Source organism: Anguilla anguilla, chromosome 2 (assembly GCF_013347855.1).
Source record: "Anguilla anguilla isolate fAngAng1 chromosome 2, fAngAng1.pri, whole genome shotgun sequence".
In the NCBI taxonomy this organism is placed as follows: domain Eukaryota; kingdom Metazoa; phylum Chordata; class Actinopteri; order Anguilliformes; family Anguillidae; genus Anguilla; species Anguilla anguilla.
The window spans coordinates 1115882-1138111 of NC_049202.1; the positions used below are offsets into that span (position 1 = coordinate 1115882).

Sequence of the window (22230 nt, forward strand, 5' to 3'; positions counted from 1 at the left end):
AATTCAAACATGCTTATCACTTTCCTGAGATTGAAGGACACCCATTAAACAGTTTGTAAAAGTATCTCTTTTTTTCAGATAACCAGCGAGACATGCAGTCTATCATTCCAAAGTCAGAGGAGCAGGGCCCGTTGTCAGTGCATATTCATCATCTCTGACAGCTCTGTCGGAAGCTGCTCGGGGTAGCGGAGGTCAAACGCATGAAAGCATCACAATTTCAGCGAGAGCTCGGTGTACGCGCACCGTCTACTGCACGCGCGCCCCGTCTACTGCACGCGCGCCCCGTCTACTGCACGCGCGCACCGTCTACAGGCGTCTGGAAGGGGAGCAGCATGCACGCGCGCACCGTCTACAGGCGTCTGGAAGGGGAGCAGCATGCACGCGCGCACCGTCTACAGGCGTCTGGAAGGGGAGCAGCGCGCACCGTCTACAGGCGTCTGGAAGGGGAGCAGCGCGCACCGTCTACAGGCGTCTGGAAGGGGAGCAGCGCGCACCGTCTACAGGCGTCTGGAAGGGGAGCAGCGCGCACCGTCTACAGGCGTCTGGAAGGGGAGCAGTGCGCACCGTCTACAGGCGTCTGGAAGGGGAGCAGCGCGCACCGTCTACAGGCGTCTGGAAGGGGAGCAGCGCGCACAGTCTACAGGCGTCTGGAAGGGGAGCAGCGCGCACCGTCTACAGGCTTCTGGAAGGGGAGCAGCGCGCACCGTCTACAGGCGTCTGGAAGGGGAGCAGCATGCACGCGCGCACCATCTACAGGCGTCTGGAAGGGGAGCAGCATGCACGTGTGGACGGGGAGAGGGAATCTGACGGGGGAGCAGCATGCACGTGTGGACGGGGAGAGGGAATCTGACGGGGGGAGCAGCACACGTATGGGGAAGGGAATCTGACGGGGGGAGCAGACGTGCAGCGCACACAGAACTCCCTGCACCCCTCAATGCGACGGCCTCGGAGTAGCCTGCACCCCGGTCCCAGAGTCACGGGGGTCTGCCTTTCGGGTTAATTATCCCAGCGGCCGACGCTCACACACCGCTAGGTGCAGACTCATGTTAAAGACTGTGCAGCAAAAGCTCTAAGTGCCCTGCGACCTTATGATACCACCTTTTCATTCACTTACACACACACACACACATACACACACACACAAACTTGTGTGTGTGTGTGTGTGTGTGAGCCATTGTTGTTTTTTTAATTACAGGAAGGACCCTGAAGTACAAACTGTGCAAGGATTATCTCACTGTTGCTGCAGAACATATGACTTCCATAAACAATATTTTACACCAGGAAAAACACTGAGCTAAGGACACGTGGTTGTGAAGGCATTGCAAATATAAAGCAGGTCTATCGGTGAGTGTGTTTGCCAGATGTCCTGCTGTCACGTGATTCAAAGCAGGATGGGCAGAATTTCAATATGAAAGGTGACCCCACAACTTCACCGTTCGTCGCCTGAAAGCGCGTCTGGATGGAACGTGTGATCATTCCTCAGCCCGGTGCAGATACATAAATCTGATGAATTATGCAGCAGCGCACGTAAAACAAAACCGCCAAACGAGCCTATTCATCTGTGGCACCTGGACAGCGCCGGAGCGGCTGGACTGCAGCAAAATGTTCCCAAAACAATCCGCTTCAAATTCAGACGAGGCTCGTTCCGTTCCTCTCTGAGCGAGACAGGCCTAGCCGGTGTGCGCAGTGATGTCACCTTAATGGTGTCAGTACAAGACCGTGACATTTGCATGATAAATGCCTCACCACACATGCAATGAACCATGCTCCAGTGTGTCACACCGCAATGCATTTTACATAAAGGAGCAGGGGAGAAGAAAAAAAAACATGAATATGATATTTTGGCTGACACGCTCTCCTTGTGTTAAGGAGAAAAAAAACGTGCATCTCGCTTAATATCAGGAACTATCAGTGGGGAAAAAACAATGTTAAGGAAATTCATTTCACTGTGTACTTGCTCAGTAGCCTACTTGTCCAGGTAAAATTATACAACTTTCATTTTTAATGGTTGTTCATTTTTTTATTTTTTTTTGCAAATTCAAATCTACTCTGAAATCACGAGAAAGATGAAGCCCATTTACAAAAATAAATCAATAAATAAAAACATGTTTACATCGGAAATTGCAGGCTGCCAAGAAATAAATAAAATAAAATAAAATAAATATCATAAAAAGTTCACGTCAGCCGTTATCTTATCCGCGTGCATTAGCGTGCGCGGCAGAGCTGAGCGCAGTCACTAGGAGTGCGGCCATCACCCACCTCTTATCAGTCACATGACATGTCAGTTAGTAATATGAAAGCATCTGGAGCCTCTCAAACAACACAGACTTATCTCCCACCAAATATTTATCCCGTCCAGACCTCGCCGTGACACTGAGCATACCACTCAGCGTTTTATACGAGGAGAAGACACTACCGCAATAAACGCGGAGGAATAAACCGTCTGTTTACTCTTTGAGCCCCCGAAAAAAACGCTTTGATATGCTTTTAAGCTGCGCAGGGACAGCGACGTGATGTGACACTGACTGAAAACACCTGTTTATCTCCTCAAAAGAAAGATTACAGAGTTCCCTAAGCTGAACAAAGGTTAGTTAAAGTTCATCCGGGTTATCTTGTCAAAATAAGTAATTACCCTAGGCCTCGTTTCTATGCAGGATAGTTCGGAGTTAGACAATGTCAGACTAGCTTCTAATTTTCCATGTGCTAAAGACTCTAATTGTGTATAATAACCAGTGATAAAAAAGGGAATATTCCTTCAAATGCAAATGCTACTTGCAGGGGCACATGCCATAAATCAGTTTTATGATTGATTTTATATGTAATATGCTGCAGCTGATTGTATAGCAATGTATGGTAGTAATTTCTTTATTTATTTATTCATTTCTCATCCAGAGTTACAACTGAGTGTTTGTTGATGCACAGCAAAATTGGCTATGGTAAATCAACTTAATTGAGTACATATTTTAAAGTCAACTCTAAACCCTGTTAGAGTTAATGCTGAATGTGTTAGTGTATGCAGAGCTTTAATTACTGTTTTAGAGATTCGCACACTGGACCTGTGGTTCACTTCAAAGGGTGGAGAGAAGTTTCCAGAAACATCCCCAGTCAAGCCCTGAGCCCAGGCCAGCTAATCCCACTGCTGTCCTGGTTTCTCAGGTTCAGTTCTGCAGGCGGGAGCTGCATCATCAGGAAGAGTGACCCACAGAGAAGATGACTGTGACCTAGAGAGAGAGAGAGAGAGAGAGAGGGAGGAGGAGGGAAAGAGATGAAACGGAGAGAGGAAGAGGTAGAGGGGGAGAGCTGGAGAGAGAGAGCGATAGAGAGGGAGAGAGAGAGAGAGAGAGAGAGAGAGAGACGTTGGTGAGCTAAGGGTTGTCTGAGGTTCTTCATGCCGTCAAGGTTAACTGGCATTTGAAAGCCCTCCCCCATCAGTGTGGGCCATGAGATGGATGGGCACTGCGTTTGGGGTGTGATGGCACCGCTCGGTTCAGTCCCGGGGTCCTGCAGTCCCCTAAGGGGATGGCTCTTTCTCAAAATGGATGGGTGAATGGTTTGTAAACATGGCACAGTTTTGTATAACAGACAACACTGTTCACCGTCGGAACTGAGGAAGAAGGAGAAAAGGAAAACACAAGACCTCTCCATCTCTCGATCCCTCTCCTGCAGTGTTCCACACCTGTGTCAGGTAGGAGTAGCTGGTTTTAGTCAACTGGACTAGTTTTTTTTTCAAATAAAGCCGGTAGGTGACCTCTTAGTAGCTCGTAATTCCTGGAGAATTATTCACAACAACAGCCGGTAAGTACTTCTGAAGGGGAGAACTGAGCTGGCTGTATGTGGCATGTGGCAGACTGGCCAGTAAAGCTCCTTTTTTACTGATCTCTCCATTCAGATCAAAGAGATGTGCCGGCCGAGATTATGCAGAACAATTACGCTTTGTAAAATAAAAAATAAAAAATAAAAAGAGAGTGCTGGATGGGCTTTTAGGGAGGCCTAATCATTACCAATTAGTCCCATTCCCTGCCACCCTGTAATGGCTGCCCTGACTCCTCCAGAACACTCAACCCTTCCTTCAGGTGCCAGGGCCCGAACACTGCGACTCACATGTTCAAAAGAGGGCCTGCTAATGTCTGTTGACAGTTCTGAATTGGTGTGTGTGTGTGTGTGTGTGTGTGTGGCATGCGTTTTGAAACAAACCACCCTCTTACCCCCTCTGAAAGCTTGACAGGGAGATCATTTTGTGCAATTCAGTGCACTTTCATATCACAAACAGCAAATTATTATCATTTTTCTTTATTTCCGTACGTCAGTCATCTCAGAGCGCTCTATCAACACATCTGTCAGTCAAGGGCAGGTCAGTCCTACCCCCCCCCCCCCCACCCACCCATCCATCCCCACACACCCCAGTCAAAATTCAAAGACGAACAAAGTACAAGTAGCACTTTATGAATAAAAAAGTTGTTGAATATGTTAAATATATATTTGACCCAGAAATTCTGGCAACATGCCACACAGAAGTAAGGCCTGCATTTTTTGGACAGGGTTGGGCAGCCCTGCTCTAGGCCATACAGTAGGTCCCCAAACCAGACAAAGTTGGATACAAGTTTCATAAAATGGACAACATGGGTTCTGAAAAGAACTCACAAATCAGCACAGGTGATCTTAAACTAAACAAGACTACCTGCAGACTGGTGACTATCATCGTGAGATCAGGTACTGCATTATTTCACAATGTGAGCTGCTACCCTGTTTCTCAGGCGTACAGAACGGGTTTCCTTCCTGGTTACTGGTCTACACATGAACCAATCAGTGTGCAGTTCTCCTTCATCTCCCACTGGGGGACCAATCATATTTATTTGTGATATTACTGGCGACGAGAGACCCAGTGCCAGCCTGAACTGTAACAGAGGGGTACTGGGCCAGTTGGGGAACTCGAGGGTCACGTGTAGACCTGTGGGAGTGGTCCCCAGGGCGGGGGGGGGCACCACCAGGGGGACTGTCCCAGTCAGTCGAGGCCTTCGCTCAAATCCTGGGTCGCAGTGGATCCGGCGTGAGCCAGTCAGCCGTGCCGCTTTTAATTAACGCTCTCCCAGGACCGTCTATCCCGTGTTTATTCCAACAGACGCCGATATCATTTTTAAAAAGGTATCCATAGCAACGTCATTAACGAAAGCCGGCCTTCCCTTGAACTGGTTTCATGCATTTTTAAGCTTTAGATAAAGAAAGAACATAATAGTACAATTCAAGTATATATTGTCATTGCTCTCAAGAATCACCCTTAGTAAAATAGGGCTATTTTTCTATTTCACCAGGGTTCCATGATTACAGGCTACTCTAGCAAATAATAAACTGCCATCCTGCAGTACGAAGTTGACAGGCGAGGATACAGCATATAGCAGTATTTTGGAGCGTTTTATCTCTGAAGAAGTGCAAGTATTTTTTTTGATAAAGTCTTAAATCTTGATAAAGTGCAAGATTTATCATGCCAGCAAGTCCCCAGTCCTTGCACAGGATACTACAGAACACTCTCCAGCAATTCTGGAGAACACAACAAAACACACAAATAAACACACTGTGGGTTGGGTTCAGTCCACACTTGTCCTCTAACAGGACATTATTAAACCACTGCTAGTTTTTCCTGCAGTCACACACAGTTAAGCAATCTCTACACTAAGTCACCAAACTGCGTGTGAAGAAGAAAAAAGTCTTCCATTTATTTATAAGTTGAAATATGACAAGTCCAGACCTGTATCTTAAAAAAAAAAAAAAAAAAAAAGAACCAGCATCAACTCCTGCTATTCTTCATTGTCTGACAGTGACCTGTGCTGAACTGTGGAATTCCCAGAGTTAAAACCTGGCTTTTATTCTAATCAGCTTTCATTAAAGCTCTTTTGATCCTTCGGCTCCCCGTGCGCACCACACCTCATCACCTTTATTTTCCCCCATAATTGCATGTGAAAGATCTCCCCTTTGATACCGCCCGCGCGCCAAGTCGCTATCAGGAAGTGTGTGGAGAAGTGTCGTGTGCTCTCTCTGCTCCCCGAGAGGAGGCTCGTACACCTGCGCAAGACAAACAAGCTTCCCAGAGATATGACAAATCTATCATCCCCTCGCAGGATACGAGCCCCCCTGTCAGCTCAATGGGGGGGGGGGGGGGCGGGAGCTTTGCATGGCGGAACACTGAGTGCTGAAAGAAATCTGTTGCGCGTTGCACGCTGTCTGGCAACTCTCTCTTGCTCTGTCTCTTCCTCTCCCTCTCTCTCCCTCTCTTGTTCCCTTGCTCTCTCACCCTCTCCCACACTGTCTGTCTCTCTCCCTTTCTCTACCTCACTCCTCACTTCCCCCTCTCTCTCATCCTCCCCCCCCCCCCCCCCCCCCGCTGATAATTTGCAGACAGAGCCATGGCGGCGAGCTCATCACTCGGCTGGCGGGCGTGGCTGGAGAGGGGGCCCCCCCGGTCTCGCTGCCCCCCCCCTCCCCCCCCCAGTGCCCTCTGCCCGCACTGTCAGTCAGGTGAGTGTGTCTGCCATCACCTGCTGACAGCCCCACGTGCTTTTCAATTACAGCCTGCCCCCCCCCCCCCCCACTCTTCGCATGTCCCCACCACTGATGAAGATGTTAATTTCATACTCCACAACCTTGCTTCCAAAATAGCCTCCTCTCCTGCAGTCACTCACCTTCTCCCCCTCACCTTCTCTCCCTCACGCACCTTCTCTCCCTCACTCACCTTCTCTCCCTCACTCACCTTCTCCCCCTCACCTTCTCTCCCTCACGCACCTTCTCTCCCTCACTCACCTTCTCCCCCTCACCTTCTCTCCCTCACGCACCTTCTCCCCCTCACCTTCTCTCCCTCACGCACCTTCTCCCCCTCACCTTCTCTCCCTCACGCACCTTCTCTCCCTCACTCACCTTCTCTCCCTCACTCACCTTCTCTCCCTCACGCACCTTCTCCCCCTCACCTTCTCTCCCTCACTCACCTTCTCTCCCTTACGCACCTTCTCCCTCTCACCTTCTCTCCCTCACTCACCTTCTCCCCCTCACCTTCTCTCTCTTAATAAAAAGCAGTAGTATGCCTCCTGGCCTCCCTAACAACATGCTGTGAGTGCGCATGGCTGTTGTATGCCACTGTCAAAGCCTGAGAGCTGTGAGTGAGTATTTAACCTTTTCAGTGTGAAGTCAGCAGAAGTGTTTGTTCCAGGGTGCTGTTCGTGTGTACGGCACGCTGTAGCTCCAGGCTTCCCTTCACCGTGAGGAACCCTGTTCTGCTAACGTTTCCCTTCACAGGACTAATAAGTATTCAGCCGCTCCCACCGCTCGAGATAGAGAGATGAACAGGCTTTTTTAACTACCTGTTTTTACTTGTATCTGCTACATTTTCATGTATTGAGTTTGTCTGACGATGATCTACAAAAATAAAGAAACTTCTAGAGTTGTCTGTGTCTGGGTCTTTCCATGCAGGCGTTTCATTAAGACGATCAAAGAAAATCCAGACATTCGGGGAACTTATCGCGGCGCTTGGGTCTCACCACTTGGCCCTTTGGCCTTCAGTTGGGGAAAGGAATGTACAGCAGAGACGTGTGCGGCGACAGCATTACGCGTTTGGCGCTGGGCGAAATAAAAGAAAAAGTTTTTAAAAGAAATTTGTTGAACTGTATCGGCCGGCTGGAAAAGCACAGGGTGTGGTGCATGGGCTGAATCGAGGCACGTCAGCTTCACAGAACTTGTGTTCAGACATAAACTAACATTCCTCCCTTCTCCCGCTCCTTCTCCCGCTCCTTCTCTCTCTCCCGCTCCCGCTCCTTCTCTCTCTCCCGCCGCTCCTCACGCGCGGCTCGGATTCTGAAACGCGCCAAAGCCTCAGAGAGATAAATGAACGGCGGACCCCTGAAAGCAGAGAGAGAGAGGGAGAGAGAGGGGGAGAGGGGGAGAGAGGGAGAGAGGGAGAGAGAGAGAGAGAGAGAGAGAGAGACAGAGAGAGAGATCGCCAGTCTGGCGTGGGGGATATTTACTGACATTAAGAATGATAATATCCATCAGCGCCCTGTCGAAGCGCCCAAGTGGGCTGCGCGGGGAACAAAGTCTGCTCTGTCTCGCCGCTGATAGGGGGACAGGGGGATGTTGATGTACCCGCCATTCAGGTGCAAAAGATGTCATCGATGCCGCGGCAGTATCAGGGCTTTTTAGCCCCCGCCTCCACACTGAAAGGAAAGCCGTCATCGGGCCCTCCCCCCCCCTCCCCGCCCCCACCCCCCCTCCCTTTTTCTGTTTGCTTTCCCAGAGGATGAAATGCAAACGGAGTTAAACGCGTTACGAAATAAAATGTGGGATTAAAATCGGCGAAACCGACAAGGAACCGGCACAGTGCATTTTGGCTTTGCGATTAGGAGATCGCGGCGTCTGGCTTTCTGTTGGTCATGTGATCCTTGTTTATTGTGTGATTGTTTTATTAATGGCTCCCGAAGTTCAGCTGAACAAGGGCATAGTGCGAAAATGATTATTCGAACAATAATTATTATTAGGGGATAACAATTAGCATTTTTTATTTTTTAGATAATTTTAAACTACAGCATCACTTTAACTGTTGTTAGCAATCCAATGCAACTTTAACTTTTGTTAGCGGTCCAATGCAAGCATCTGTGCATTGCCTTTTAGCATTAATATTTAAAGGATTTAGGCTAGATTTAATGTAATAACTGTCAGTCTCTGAATTAGGACTTAGTGTTATGTTTATTGTCCCATACATAACATTGATTTCAGCGGTTGTAAAAATATATTGAAAATCTAACTCTAAAGTCACTGCTTCAACATAAGGACTATAGTTTATATTGCAGTTCGACTGAATCTGGCCTTGGTTTCCAGTGGCATTAACCACCGTTAAGTGTCATACCATGTAATAGAAAAATGATGACTGTTCAAAGGTAGTATGTACAGCATTCTTCTCTCATAGCATTTAGCATGTAAAGAAACTGCATGAGACAAATAACCTCACATGATTATTTATTTATTTAACACCCCAAAATAAGAGTTTCTTTATTAAGGATAACTCTTTAAAACAAATAAAATAAAAACTGTACTAAAAAATTTGATAAAATACCTACCTTCTAAAGACACTACCAGTGTCTTCTGCTGAGGTAAATATGACCACTCTTGCCACACTGAGGTGTCATAGTCACACGACAGAGCATATAACCAGGAAGTGTCTGCTTTTCTGCCGACACTGTGGCCACCCTGGTTTACTGAAACATTATGCGATGACACTTAAGGAGAATATAAGCTCTGAGGTGACATAATGGGTTTTGGCTTCATTCAGCATAAATCTCCACTGGCTTTAGTTACACAGCTTGTGTCAGTGAGAATAATGAACAGTGTTTATGTTAGCATAGCTAATGTTAACAGAGGCCTGGCTGGGACTGGCATTTCAGAAATAACAATCCATCCACACCCGACCAGACATGCCGGTTTGGCTTATTTATCTGGGTGCAAGGGCAGTTTCTGCGTTCAGCTGATATTTTGATTTATTCTTTTGTGGATTTCATGTTCATTTAAAGTCTAATCCCCTCTGTTTGGTGTGCTTACAAAAAGTTATATTCCTCCCTGAAACTTTCCTGCCAGCAAAAAAAGAAGGAAAAACCTTCTTTCTCTGTGACCAGGATTTCCTTAAACAAGTCTATCACAGTGCTTCCTTTAGTTCACTATCTGTGGTGATCACCAGATTTAGACACACAAAGAGCAGGGGGATAAGGGTATTATGACAGTCAAGTATAATATGGCCGCCATACTGAGCACAACATAATTACTCTTTTGTTGTTCATATATTAGTATTTGTGGTTTAAGCCTGTGTTTCCTGGTAACTAAAATAAAAAAATAAAAAAAACACATTTATCTTTTTTACTATACAGAACAGCACTGAAAAAAAACACCTCAAATTTGAATTACTTCACAATTAAACAAACATTTAATGCCTGCTGTGTACCAACTGATAGTACAGCTTGTAAGACGCACACTGAGAAAGAAAGAAAGTTTGCGGCTGAGTGAAAATGGGTCAGTGAAAATCCAGTGGCGACCATTTTGCCCTCTCTCCGCGTTTGACTGTCAGTGTTCTTTTTTATGGAACAGCGCTGACTGTCATCTTAACAGTTAATAATTAGGCTCCCCCTCGCCTTCGAAACGGGGTGGCGGAGTGACAAAGGCAAGCGCTAAGTGTGTTAGCTATACTTGCCACCGTTATAAATAGTTGAAGGGATGATTAATGGGAGCGGGGCTGGAGCTAAAGAAGCAATCTGAACAAAGACAATGGCTGCCCACACAGCTGCCTGCAAATACAAGACAAGCTCTGTCCAGGACTATAATTGAAGAAAGTGGCAAACAAACAAAATAAATAAATAAATTTAACGGACAGCTCGTGAAGACATTATTTAGCCCGGGGCATTTTTTCGGTTCTTCATTAACATTCTGACACGGCGGACCGAAGGGGGTCAGGCGGCGGTGCAGACGCACGTTACTCAGGGAAACCGCTCATTCTTCTGTGACACGGGGAGAGGAACTGTGAGAAAGCGGGAGAAAGGATCCCCAAATAATTTTAACAGGAGCTCACAATACTCCATTGAGGGGGGAAAAATGCCAACATTGACTTGTTTTTAAAGTTATTTTGTTGCTGAAGAAAGACAGAGCCAGAGGGGCTGTAATGTCTCAACAGGGGTCTCCCCACAGGGTTTTTTAAAACACAAGACAAAGATCATGGGAAGGACCCCATAAGTTTTAAGTGTTTCTTTTTTTCTCCCAGAACAGGAAATGCATTGAATAATGTAACTTGTAATTATGCTTCATGTGCGCTGTAAGGATTTATAGTTTATTGTTCATATGTCAAAGGTTTATTAATTTTTTTCCTGACACAAATGTATAATTGGAGGTTGAGAGACCTAAAACAATTAAATAAATGCTGCAGTTGAACTAAATAATAGTCTCCCACACAAGTAGATTTGCATGTGAGGGTAAACTGGTTCATATATTAAATCTTGCACCCTTATTGCAAAGGGAGAAAAAAATCACATAAAATTTTTTTTTTGAAAAGTGACAGGCCAATGCAAACCTTTTTAAAGTACTCTAACACAAGTGTGAAATGCTTGTGAGTCATGGCTTGTTTTAAAAAATGTTATTCTGGTTTAGCATGAGAACTCTTACAAAAAAATCTATCTGTACAGCCTTGTTGCAAATGGATCGTTCCCTTGGTGCCCAACACTGTGACCTTAATATTGGCCTTCCAGTGTATTTAGAGAAGCAGTGACCAGCCTGCAAGGTGAACAGAAGAGACTGCTTTTCTTTTGTTTAATGCCGATGATGTAACATTAGTCGGTACACCCCGAACGCGCTTTTTTCAAACGAGAAAGAAGAGAACATAAAACAAATCATGATGTTTAATGTCTCTTATTTATTTTGTTGTGCAGACAACCTTTTATTTTTATTTTTATTTAGTTTTGTACGGCTAACTCTGCAAACCCACGCGTCTGAAGATGTGGACGTCCTTCCAGACGCAGCTGCCTCTCGCTCCTCGTTTCCATGCGATCCGCTTTTCACTCGCCCCCCAATTTTCTCCCGGCCCGGCCCTTTCAGACGGGGGAGCCGGCCCTTTTAATGCCCCTGACAGGGGGCTATTTGCTCCCATATACGTTTTCTCCCCAATTATTCCCTGGCAGCTGCTTGCCGGCAAACGGTCGTCTCTTTGACTCGCCCTTCCCCGCTCCTCAACACTGCGTTTTCCTCCTTTTAAGATTCCTCTCCCTGAAAGGACGGCCCTTTGCCTTCGTCCTCCTCGGTCCAAACCGAGGTTTAGCGCCTGGTGCCGACCGCGGTCCGGCTCTTATCGTCGGCGCTAAAGTCAGTCATTTCCTCCGGCGATGTTCACACGTTCATCGTTGCCGGCGGCACACGCTCGTGCGACACAATCTAAGCACATCACAGTCCGAGCACATCGCAGTCCGAGCGCATCGTTGTTGGGGAAGAAAAGCAGCTTCAGGATGCTCTCTGGAACCCTTTTGGAAAGAGTCCAAAGTATTGAAGATCTTATTTGCAGTTGTTGCCACAGAAACATGAAAGTCACTGAGAATTGTTGCACTGGAGGTTTTACATGTGTGATATATATATAAGTGTACATGTGTGATATATATATATATATATATATATAGAGAGAGAGAGAGATACAGTATACAAATAATGTATGCATATAACCAACATTTTTTTTAAAAACATTCATTTTGCAGACACATTCAAGGGTGTTTATGTTTTTTTCACAGTACCATCTATTTTATGCACAGGAATGGGGGGGTGGGTGGGGGGATGGTGTCTCAGATCTTATGAAGCAATATTGCCCAACGATGAAACACTTCAAGTGCAAGCCATTCCCTATATGTCGGTTAATATTAACAGAAAAGCCTGCCTGCCTCACCCATCTGAAAATGAGTACGTGCCAACAGACAGCTAGCAAGGCAAGGCTTTCAGATTGCATCTCTGCTGCGCTGCAGAGCCCATCTGCAGGCATATTCTCCAGCTGCAATGTTGAAATCTATTGATCAACAAAACGTCTTTATTTTGCTCTTTCACCACTGGAAACCGGCAGAGGTCATTAGCTTGGATCTTCTTTCTACACCCCGGTGGCTGGGCCCTCCAGGGGTCCGATACCTCCGGCTTTTCACGCAGCCAAAATCTTACAGACACTTAGACTATGCTGGAGACTGTCTTCTTAAAAAAATATATATTTGTTGATCTTATCTCTTCAGCGGAGAAGAACCGAGGAGCACTGAGCGTTATCAGCGTTATCAGCGATATCTTGCGTTCACGCTCAGGGAGATGTGCCTCAAAAGAGACGCAATGTTAGCGGTGACAGAGACGTTACGCATTCTTTCATAATTTGTCATACGCCGCCTTTGTGAAAGGGTAAAGTATCCGATATCACTTATATTTTAAGTTTTTAACTCGACTTTAAAATGTCGTTTAAGAGAATACATTGCTGCAGATTTGACAATGGCCCTCGGTTGGGAAGTTCTGTTGAAGGCCATGACACTAAAGCATTTATTTGGAAGTCAAACTGTTTCTTGACGGATTCCAGGGCACTGCCCAACACACTCAGTCCTAGGAAGGGTCAACCTCGCGGACATCCTAAATCTGTTTCTGCCCCGCCCGTCCCATTACCTCTGAAACACCAGGCCCCAACAAATACAGTCCAGCCAGCCATGGTCAGGCAGGCGCATTGGCAAGATGGCCGCGCAGAGCCAGGGGTAGGTCTGAGGGGTGTCACAGCACTGACAACCCCTCTCTGTGCAAGGAAGAGAGGACCTAGCAGCCTGTAGAACTTTTGTCATCTATCTTAACAACACACCCAAAACTTCAAATGAAGGAGGAGCTCATGGCACAGGCCGGTTCCTGGTCTGAGATGTGTTTTTGTGTTCTGACTGAATGCAGATATTCAACATCGTTGTAGAATCACATGTTGTTGCTTCTTGCCAGTACTTTAAGACCAAAAACACCCAGATTACGATTGGGTGAAAGGAAAGGGGGGGGGGGGGTGGGCTGAGAGCTTGTTTACAGTCTTGTACTCGTGTGTAGAAGTGCTTTTTATTTTTAAAAATGGGATGTGGCACTACTTGTTACACCGAAAAACAGAGTACGTGAGCGCTTCAAACGGCTTTTTAAAGCCCTGAGCCGCTCTGAACAATCGGCGGGCTTATTTGCCACCGCTCCCGCCCTCCGTCTCGACCGCGCTTAGCGTTAAGAGCCTTAACAAGCGTAACACCCAGAGGGCCGAGCGGTCCCCCCGCCTCAGATTACCCGTTAATAACTGTTTATGCGTTTACTGGGGCTCAGGAGCAGGCATTAATTACTCCCCCATCTCTCCCGTTGAACAGCGTTGCGTTGGTTTTCGCGGTAATGCGTGTTTGCAGCCAAGAGATACCGCCAATAAGTTCACACTTTTTACGGTCAGTGTTATTGTAAGTTCCTCTTCATAGCAGCAGAAGCAGCAGTGGTAATCGGAGTGGTAATGGCACCAGATGTATGTTTAATGCCAGTGGCGCATTAATTGTTCACAGCACACATTAGTGTGTAAACTGATGCACGAGGAGATGGGGGCCATTATTATCAGTCAGACATTAATCATACATGTATACTGTTGACTTGTAAAAGGCCATTTTTAATAAATGACAGCATCCATCACTTGAAGACATAAAACTTCATAAAACTTTTTTTTAAATTTTCTTTTAAACAGCGCAGATTTCGCAGCCCCGGATCATGAATAAAATACCCAGAAGTGGCCTGCTGAGCAGGGACGTGTAATTACCCTGTAACTCAAACCCAGTCCCGTCCTCGGCCGCTGGATGGAAGAGACAGGAAAAACCAAACTTCTTTCAGCACTGCAATGAACCACTGCGGCCTAAAATATGCGCGTGATTTTCTTTTGGGGGGTGGGGGGGGGGGGGGTGTGGTGGAGTCAGACATTTTACAACCTGATGAGGGAGCTGGAAGATAGCTATCAGAGTTATCACTTCACTCGGCACTCTGGAGCCCAAACAAGCCTGTGTTTTCATTTCCATACGGCGCGCTCCGCCTTTTGTTCTGACAGAGATAAGATGTATAAATTATGAGAAGCTGACAAAGTGTAGTGCAGCGCCCGAGGCGGCTCATCAATCATGTTCGGCGTGTCAGCAGGTGACTGATGTGCCCCCCCCAGGCACGTCCCTTTTTAGGTGAGAGGAGAGAGGGATTAAAGCTGCTGTCAGAGTCCCCCCCCCCCCACCCCACAACAGCTGATCCGTATTTAACTTATCGCTTTAAAGGCATAACAACGACGACGACAACAACAACCTTGAATGTGGTGTGTCTTGTAATTTTTTTTTTGGATGGAAGGGGGTGGGGTGGGGTGGGAGGTGTCCTCTCTGACTGTCTGTCTCCCTGAAATGGCAGATTATTTTGCGGCAATGGATCAGAAACAGGACAGAGACGGAGGCGACAGTGCAGGACAGACAGCAGCAGACCACCCAGAGACTGCCAGGGAGGAGCCCCAGGTCCTGAGTGTTTTTTTTTTTTTTGGGTGGGGGGGGTATCTTGCTTTCCCTCCAGTTGCTCTGTCTTGTCTGACTCACACTTCAAAAGTCTGCCGATACTCTAAATTCCCCAGTCTAGGTCTGGTCAATCCACACAAGGGGGGGGGGGGGGGGGGGGGGGGGGGGGGGGGGGGGGGGCAGACTGAGGAGAGGAGAGAGAGACTTACAGAGGGGGGGACTGAGAGAGAGGGAGGGAGGGATGGGAGACTGAGAAGGGAGGGAGGGAGAGAGAGAGAGAGAGAGAGAGAGAGAGAGAGAGAAAAAAACATCTGTTTTTGAAGCCGTAATATATCCTTCCCCCCCCCCCCCCCCCCAAAAAAAAAGTCAATAAGAAACAAACTTGACGGATCTCAAGGCTGTGCTCCTCCACCAAGCCCTTTGTTCGGTGTTGAGCAGGTATGGATCCTGGCGGACGTGCATCAGCCACTCAGCACAAGGAATTAAACACAGCTGCTGTCAATACAAAGAGCAGTTTACAGTTTGTCCTGGGGTAAAGTCAGACGCTTAAAGTCGTTTGTGTGAGATTCCCTGGAGTTGGTATGCGACCACGCCCCAGACCGGCACGGTGCTGTTGGAATGCCTAAATCTGCCCGGGATCCAGACGCTGGATTAGATCCCCGTCCCCCCGCCCCCCCACTCATACGCTGCATTACCCCAGCAGAGGTAAACAGGAGACAGACAGCGGGGATGGGGAGGTGGCAGGTAACACAGGGTCCGCACGCGCACACGCGCACACACGCACACACGCACACACGTACACACGCACGTGTTCATACTACAGCCCGCTGTGGGAACCGTTTCACTAAGTCCAGCCAGCTTGCCCTCTTATCTCCACTGACTCCCCCTCACTTCCCGACCCCCCCGTTACTGTTTTTAAAACTCTGTGAGTGGATGAGCCTCCCACAGCTCACCAGCTCCCCCCCCCCCCCCCCCCCAAACTTTAAGGCTGCTCTGGACAACGTTGAATCGAAAAGGCCGCATCTTGAGAGAGGCAGCCGCGCGTCCGTCGTTAGCATGGCCGCCGCAGTGCTAAGTGTGGTCAGGGCGAAGCCGACGCCCACGGTCCGGATCCTCGATAGCGGCGCTCGGCGGAAGCAGCTGCTAGCCGCCGCCAGACGGAGACCACCCGTAACTCCATAACAACGGGTGACTCACGCCTCTCCCCGGGGGGCGTGAGCCCAAACAAGGAGTCATAACAGAACCCGCCATGAAACGGCCAGTGAGCGCACAACACTCACCACATCCCACATCACTCATCTAGGGCTGCTACCTGAGAGGACACAGAGGAACGCGAGTACTCCACGCTCCGTTTCAAAGCTCTTCCACGGTCTCTCTCAGAACAATGTTATCCATTTTTATCTTTAGCTCACCGATGTGTATCACGCCTTTATCACGTCCGTGAGCTCATTCCATCACTGCTTGCATCCTCCTCAGGGTGGGGGAAGCTGCAGATGGCTGTTATTTCTGTGCTCTACCAGCTGTGCTGTGTAGCTGTGCTCTGTAGCTGTGCTGTGCGGCTGTGCTCTACCAGCTGTGCTGTGTAGCTGTGCTGTGCGGCTGTGTAGCTGTGCTGTGTGGCTGTGCTGTGCGGCTGTGATCTGTAGCTGGGCAGCCATTTTCAATGGAGGAGAGCACATTCCATGGTTTGTGCAGACAGGCCACAGATTACTGATCGGCCAGTTGATTTTTCCATATTTAAAAGTGTCAGATTTACTGCAGGTAAATATAAAGGGCATTTCATACTCCCTATAGCTCCATAGTGTTGAAGAAAATTACATTCAATAATTTTAATAGCACAAAAAGATGAGTATAAAGAGTTCTATGATGCAGTAACAAAACAAGTGCCTAAACAAAACTACTTTTTTCCAACAGAGAAGATAAAGCACATTTAGCAAAGTTAAAAATGATGTGCAAATACCCTTAAGGAAAGCTCCAGTCACATTTTGATAAAGACAGCCATTTTAATAAAGCAAAAGGTTACCATGGGGAGTCTTTGTCATCCATTTTGAAGATGCAGTTAGAACACGCAGATCTGGACCTCCAAGCAAGCACTTAATGAGCAGATTAATCTTACATCAGCAGGCCAGGAGAAAAATACCATACCTGCGTGAACTGGGTTAAGAAGCAGACGCTACATTTTTCTCACTGAAGCTATAGAAATATGAACAGGGGAAAACATTACCATGAGCGGGCCTTAATACACGTTTATAATATTCAGCATATTATGTGTGTTTTTAAAAGGAGGCGCTTTAGAGTATTACAAGGTGCAACAGCCTCTCAGTGAGATTTCAAGGGTTGTTATTTAAGTGTTCATTGTGTCTTCAGCTCTGAAACAGATCTTTGTGTGCCAATAATGGTCCATAATCAGACTGAGCTAAAAGCAAAACACTTTCAACACGAGGCACTAAAAGAGCTTTTGGAAATGATGGTGTTTTAGCCGCCTGTTCTGATATTCTAACTATGTAGTCTGACTGGGGAAGTATGGAATCCGATTGCAGCATCAGTGTTGTTAAGCTAGCGAAGTGGAGCCGTGGTACTCTGTTTACATAAAGGACTACAGAGACGCCGCTGCTGTTCCCAAAACTGAGAACAAAACATGCTGTGAAACCCAAACCAAACATCAAACTGGCCTTCAAAACATACCGTGGCTTTGATTCTTTCAAGCCATTTAGTCATGAAGAATACGCAGCAGCTAATACCCAAAGACAAGGAAACGTACGGCCAAAGGAAATACAATTTCTGTAAATTAAAACTGTATTATCTTTCCTGAGGTGCGATTCATAGGCGCTCCCGTATCACTTCAAACAGGCAGCACAAGCAAATGGAGCCCATTGATCTGACAGCTTCAGATGTGCTGCTGGAAGACGCAGGAAGCACAGCCATTTTTTTTTGTTCCCCTCTCACAGGAAAGAGAAAAGCTCTTTATTTCCGACACCAAAGCGAAGCGAGGCTCCGCCACGTCGGGTGCGAGGAACACGAGGGCCGGACTCTGAGGCTGAGGCGTCGGGGAAGGGGCCTGGCGGGACGAAAAAGGCGGGAAAACAAACAAACCGCCACGCGAAAACACCAAAGGCCGTCTGGCGGCTGCGAGGGACCCGACGAGCGACTAAACTCTACTGACAGCCTGTCAGGAAACGACGGCGCGTCGCACGCAACACCCACCTAAACTCGGAGCAGCCGAAGGAAGGCTTGCTAACAAGGTATTCCGAGGGGTGAGTTTAGTTTTCACCGCACTTTAACAAAACTTTTGTTGACTGAACACAGTTGTTGTCCCTCCTCCCCCTTCTTTTTGCCAAGTAATACATGTTTTGTGTTCTGCTGAAGGATATGTGTCCAGGTGGCACACAGACTGCGATACTGACAGGCACTGACAAAGAGCGATGTCAAATGTGAAATTACTCCCTTGTCTGAGACGCACAAGTGCTGCCATCCCCTTGAAATTTGATGAACGGTGACATGAGCAGAGGAATTTTGATACCAAGACTAAGATTGTCAAGAATAAATTACGAATCCTCCGTGCCATTATCCAGCGTGTGATGGAAACGGGGTTGAAGAGGATAGAATGGCAGGCCTTTTTACCGATCAAATTGCTTTAAACAAATCCAGTGATCGATGGTGCCAATTTGGAGACAAACAAGTGGATGTGATGACTATCTCCCCACCGCCTGCCCTACTTTGCTGCGATATCGGGTGATCTGGGGCTTAGCGTTTTATGACTTGAAACTGAGAACTTCAGCGACTGTGAATAGGCTCCATCAGCTGCCTGTCAGGAGAATTTGCAAAATGACCCAATAAATCCGTTCTGAATATCGGTTTGAACTCACCCCCCCTGGCCCCCCTGATGGTAATACTTTGTCTTTTGCCCGCAGAAAGAGTTGCATGCTCCGCAGATACTTCTCTCTGTCACAGAAGTAGGTTAATATCAGTAACCCGACTCCCGTCTTCCCATCAATACCTGTCTGGGGCATTGAGTAGAATGGATTTAGCCGCTATTACGAGGATGGCTCCAGTGGAAATGATTATGCAGGGCACATCTTTCTGACATAAAGCAGAGGCGGTAGGGTAGATTCATGAGGGCAAAACATCTTGAAAAAATGCTAAATGTGTTCCAGTACAAAAAAAATGAGGCATCGTTTGGGACACTTTGCAGCCATATAAAACCAAGGGAAAGACTATTCTTTAAGTGTCAGTTTATTTCCTTGTGCTCCTTCCCATAGTACAATATCCCAGATTATCTGACTGAACACTCATTACCTTTTCCATGGATGGGAAAAATTTACTGGAGAGAACTTATTTTTGACTGAGCATTACATGATACCATGTTTAATATTTTTAGTCAGGGCAACGGGCACAGCATAATTATCACCAAATACTTTTTCCTGCAGAACATTGGAAATGTGTGCATTTGTGCATTGATATTTCATATCTTCTCATTGCACAGACAGCAATAATGACGCCTGTTATCTTGTGTATATTTTTATATAATCTATATTCCACCTAATAATGGTCGCTGTATTTTTTCTCATAGAGTGGTGGCAGTATTGCAGCTGAAATCAGAGTAATCGTACAGGCCTTCCCGTTATCTTAGCGTTTACCGATGTGCAACTTTCACATAAAAACACAAAGGTTTATGGCCGCCCTCGACCAGTGTCAAGCCCTTCAAGATATGAGATCCCTGCACATGCTGGGGAAACTATAAATCTGCCAGTCGATTGTTGGATGCCAGCTTCCTGAAGGTCAAAGGAGTGATATAAATGGAAACACATATAATGTCAAAGGCCAAGAAGACCGTTTTTAACAGCCTGAAGTATGTAGAAAACCACGGTAAATAACGCTGAGCTTGATGTGCTGATATTAAAACTGACTGAACAAGGACACTGCAGGACAGCGTGCTGTTTCATCAGCATGCCCATAATTTGGGGAATAACCAGGCTCACTTTGGATAATGCTTCATGATGTCATACGACAACTGAATTTCTTTCGTTGTGAATGAATGCAGAGCCGTTGACATTTGTAATCAGGATTAAACCGTCATTGCATGCAGAAGAAGCTGAATCTCGCCTTTTCAGCCGACAGTTTTATTCACTGGCTCAGGACATGACAGCAGAACATGGAACGCACACCTCGTGTCAGTATGATCTAACGTCACTGTGTGTTTGAGAAGGAACACTGCCCATTCCAGCCCCTACATTCACACGCATTTACATGTTAACAACCTGCGCTTTCCTTGAGGGATCAACTGACAAACATTTTAAGGTCGTCTCAACGGGTTTTCATGGTAAGATCCCCCCTTTCAATCAATTTTAAATACGTGTAAATTAAGTCTCTGTTTGGATGTGCTTAATGTGTGCAGATTTATCTCAATGCCAATTTGCTGGGCTTTGAATCTCAATCTGTGATCGCAGCTCTGCGCTCAAACGCAGCTCCACAGAGGGGGGGGGGGGGAGAACACAAGATGGCCGAGCGAGGTCGAGTCGTCCATCACGGTTTCTTATTCCGCCCCAGAACAATTCCTGGCGCTCCACAAATGCGTTTGCGCACGCACGCGGCTCTCTCTCCCCGACCTCCGCTGAGAGGGAAATGAAAGCAACATGAGTATCACTTGACCCGGCCGACCCGCGGCCGACCCGGGGAGGAGGGCGGGTCGGCGGGAGGCCGCGCATAGCGCTGCTGGGAGCCGCGCGCCTCTTTTCCCGCCGACGGACGCCGGGCTGCGTAGCGCCGCGGAGACTCGGGCCGAGCCGCTAATGAGCCTCAGCTAGCCGCAAATAAGCCTCCGCTAGCCGCTAATGAGCCTCAGCTAGCCGCAAATAAGCCTCCGCTAGCCGCTAATGAGCCTCAGCTAGCCGCAAATAAGCCTCCGCTAGCCGCTAATGAGCCTCAGCTAGCCGCTAACCGCCAGCCACGCAGGCCTCGCGTTCAAACACCACTGTGCTCAGGTTCTGAAGCTTCTCATTTTATTTACTTCCAAATTCTCAGAAACTTAATGAGCCTCTGCTAGCCGCTAGCCGCTAGCCGCCAGCTACGCAGGCTTTGCGTTCAAACACCACTGTGCTCAGGTTCTGAGGCTTCATGTTATTTTTTTTCCCGTAAAATTACACACTATCATGAGACAGGATTTGGTGTTCTTGTATAAAAATAAAAAAAAGTGAACCAAGAAATTGATTCAAAGTTAAAGAAAAAACCACAGCGCAAAAGAAATAGTTCCAGGCTTCAGTGTGATATAGAGGTATGATAGATGAGTTCAGTGGTGGTTTCCTTAGGGTTTGTTACTTAAATTGATATTTCTCTATTTGTGATGGATGATTTCAGAGTTAGTTTCCTTAGGGCTATTTCTTACATGAATATTTCTCTGTTTGTTCTGAGAACGTCTCTGTATATCCACCTAAAGAGGTATGAATTACATAGATTCTGACATTCTGTGATGTACTTAACTTGCATTCCCCTGCAGTCTCCCACACTCTGCGTGCTGATGAGCAGCTACTGGAGGAACTCTGGAGAATGTGGGACACATGTCCGTGCTTCCCCTCTCTGTCACTCACACCCTAAACCCTCTGACAACATAAACCTTTAATGCGCCAATTTTTTTGAGAATTTAATCCCTAAAAGCCCATCTTTTTTTTTGCTCTTCGGGTGAAAAGAAAAAAATAAAATAGAATCAAAGAGGAGTCCATCTGGAGTCCTTTCCCCGGCATCCTCCCGCTCACACGAGAGCTCTCCTGCTAAAGCTATCAGCCCGGCCTGTTCAGACAGGTTTTCCCCGCCTGACCTACAAATAGCCCTCGGGAACATTAATTATAGAAGAGCCCGAGCCGGCGGAGAAGCAGAAATGGCGAGATGTTGTTACAGTCCCTGTCACCTACTAATCATGCCCATGTGACGTGCAGCAGCTTCACTTGATCAGGTTTCCCCATTAATCATTCCAGCCAAATGCTTAAACTCTTTTTTTTTTTTTTTTTTTTTCGTGGGGAGATTAAAGTTTAAGCCTCTCTCTCTCGTCCATTCCACCTGCCCGAGAGACCTAACGACTCCCCACACCTGCACTCCCCAGCCCGGAGTCCCCCGAGGACCCTGCAGCCTATTTATTTACCACGGGTCTCCTTAATAGCCAATCGACTGCTCTCAAATATAAGTCAACAGT

The 22230-nt window shown here is 47.1% G+C and overlaps 1 long non-coding RNA gene across 1 annotated transcript in view; it reads right to left on the minus strand.

Moving 5' to 3' along the window:
• Positions 1-3022: 3022 nt before the first annotated feature.
• The window catches only part of LOC118219698, a 289497-nt gene continuing 270289 nt past the window's right edge, over positions 3023-22230 (minus strand). Inside the window, exon 3 of the long non-coding RNA XR_004763823.1 lies at positions 3023-3221. This is a non-coding gene — a long non-coding RNA (uncharacterized LOC118219698). The remainder of the gene's footprint in view (positions 3222-22230) is intronic.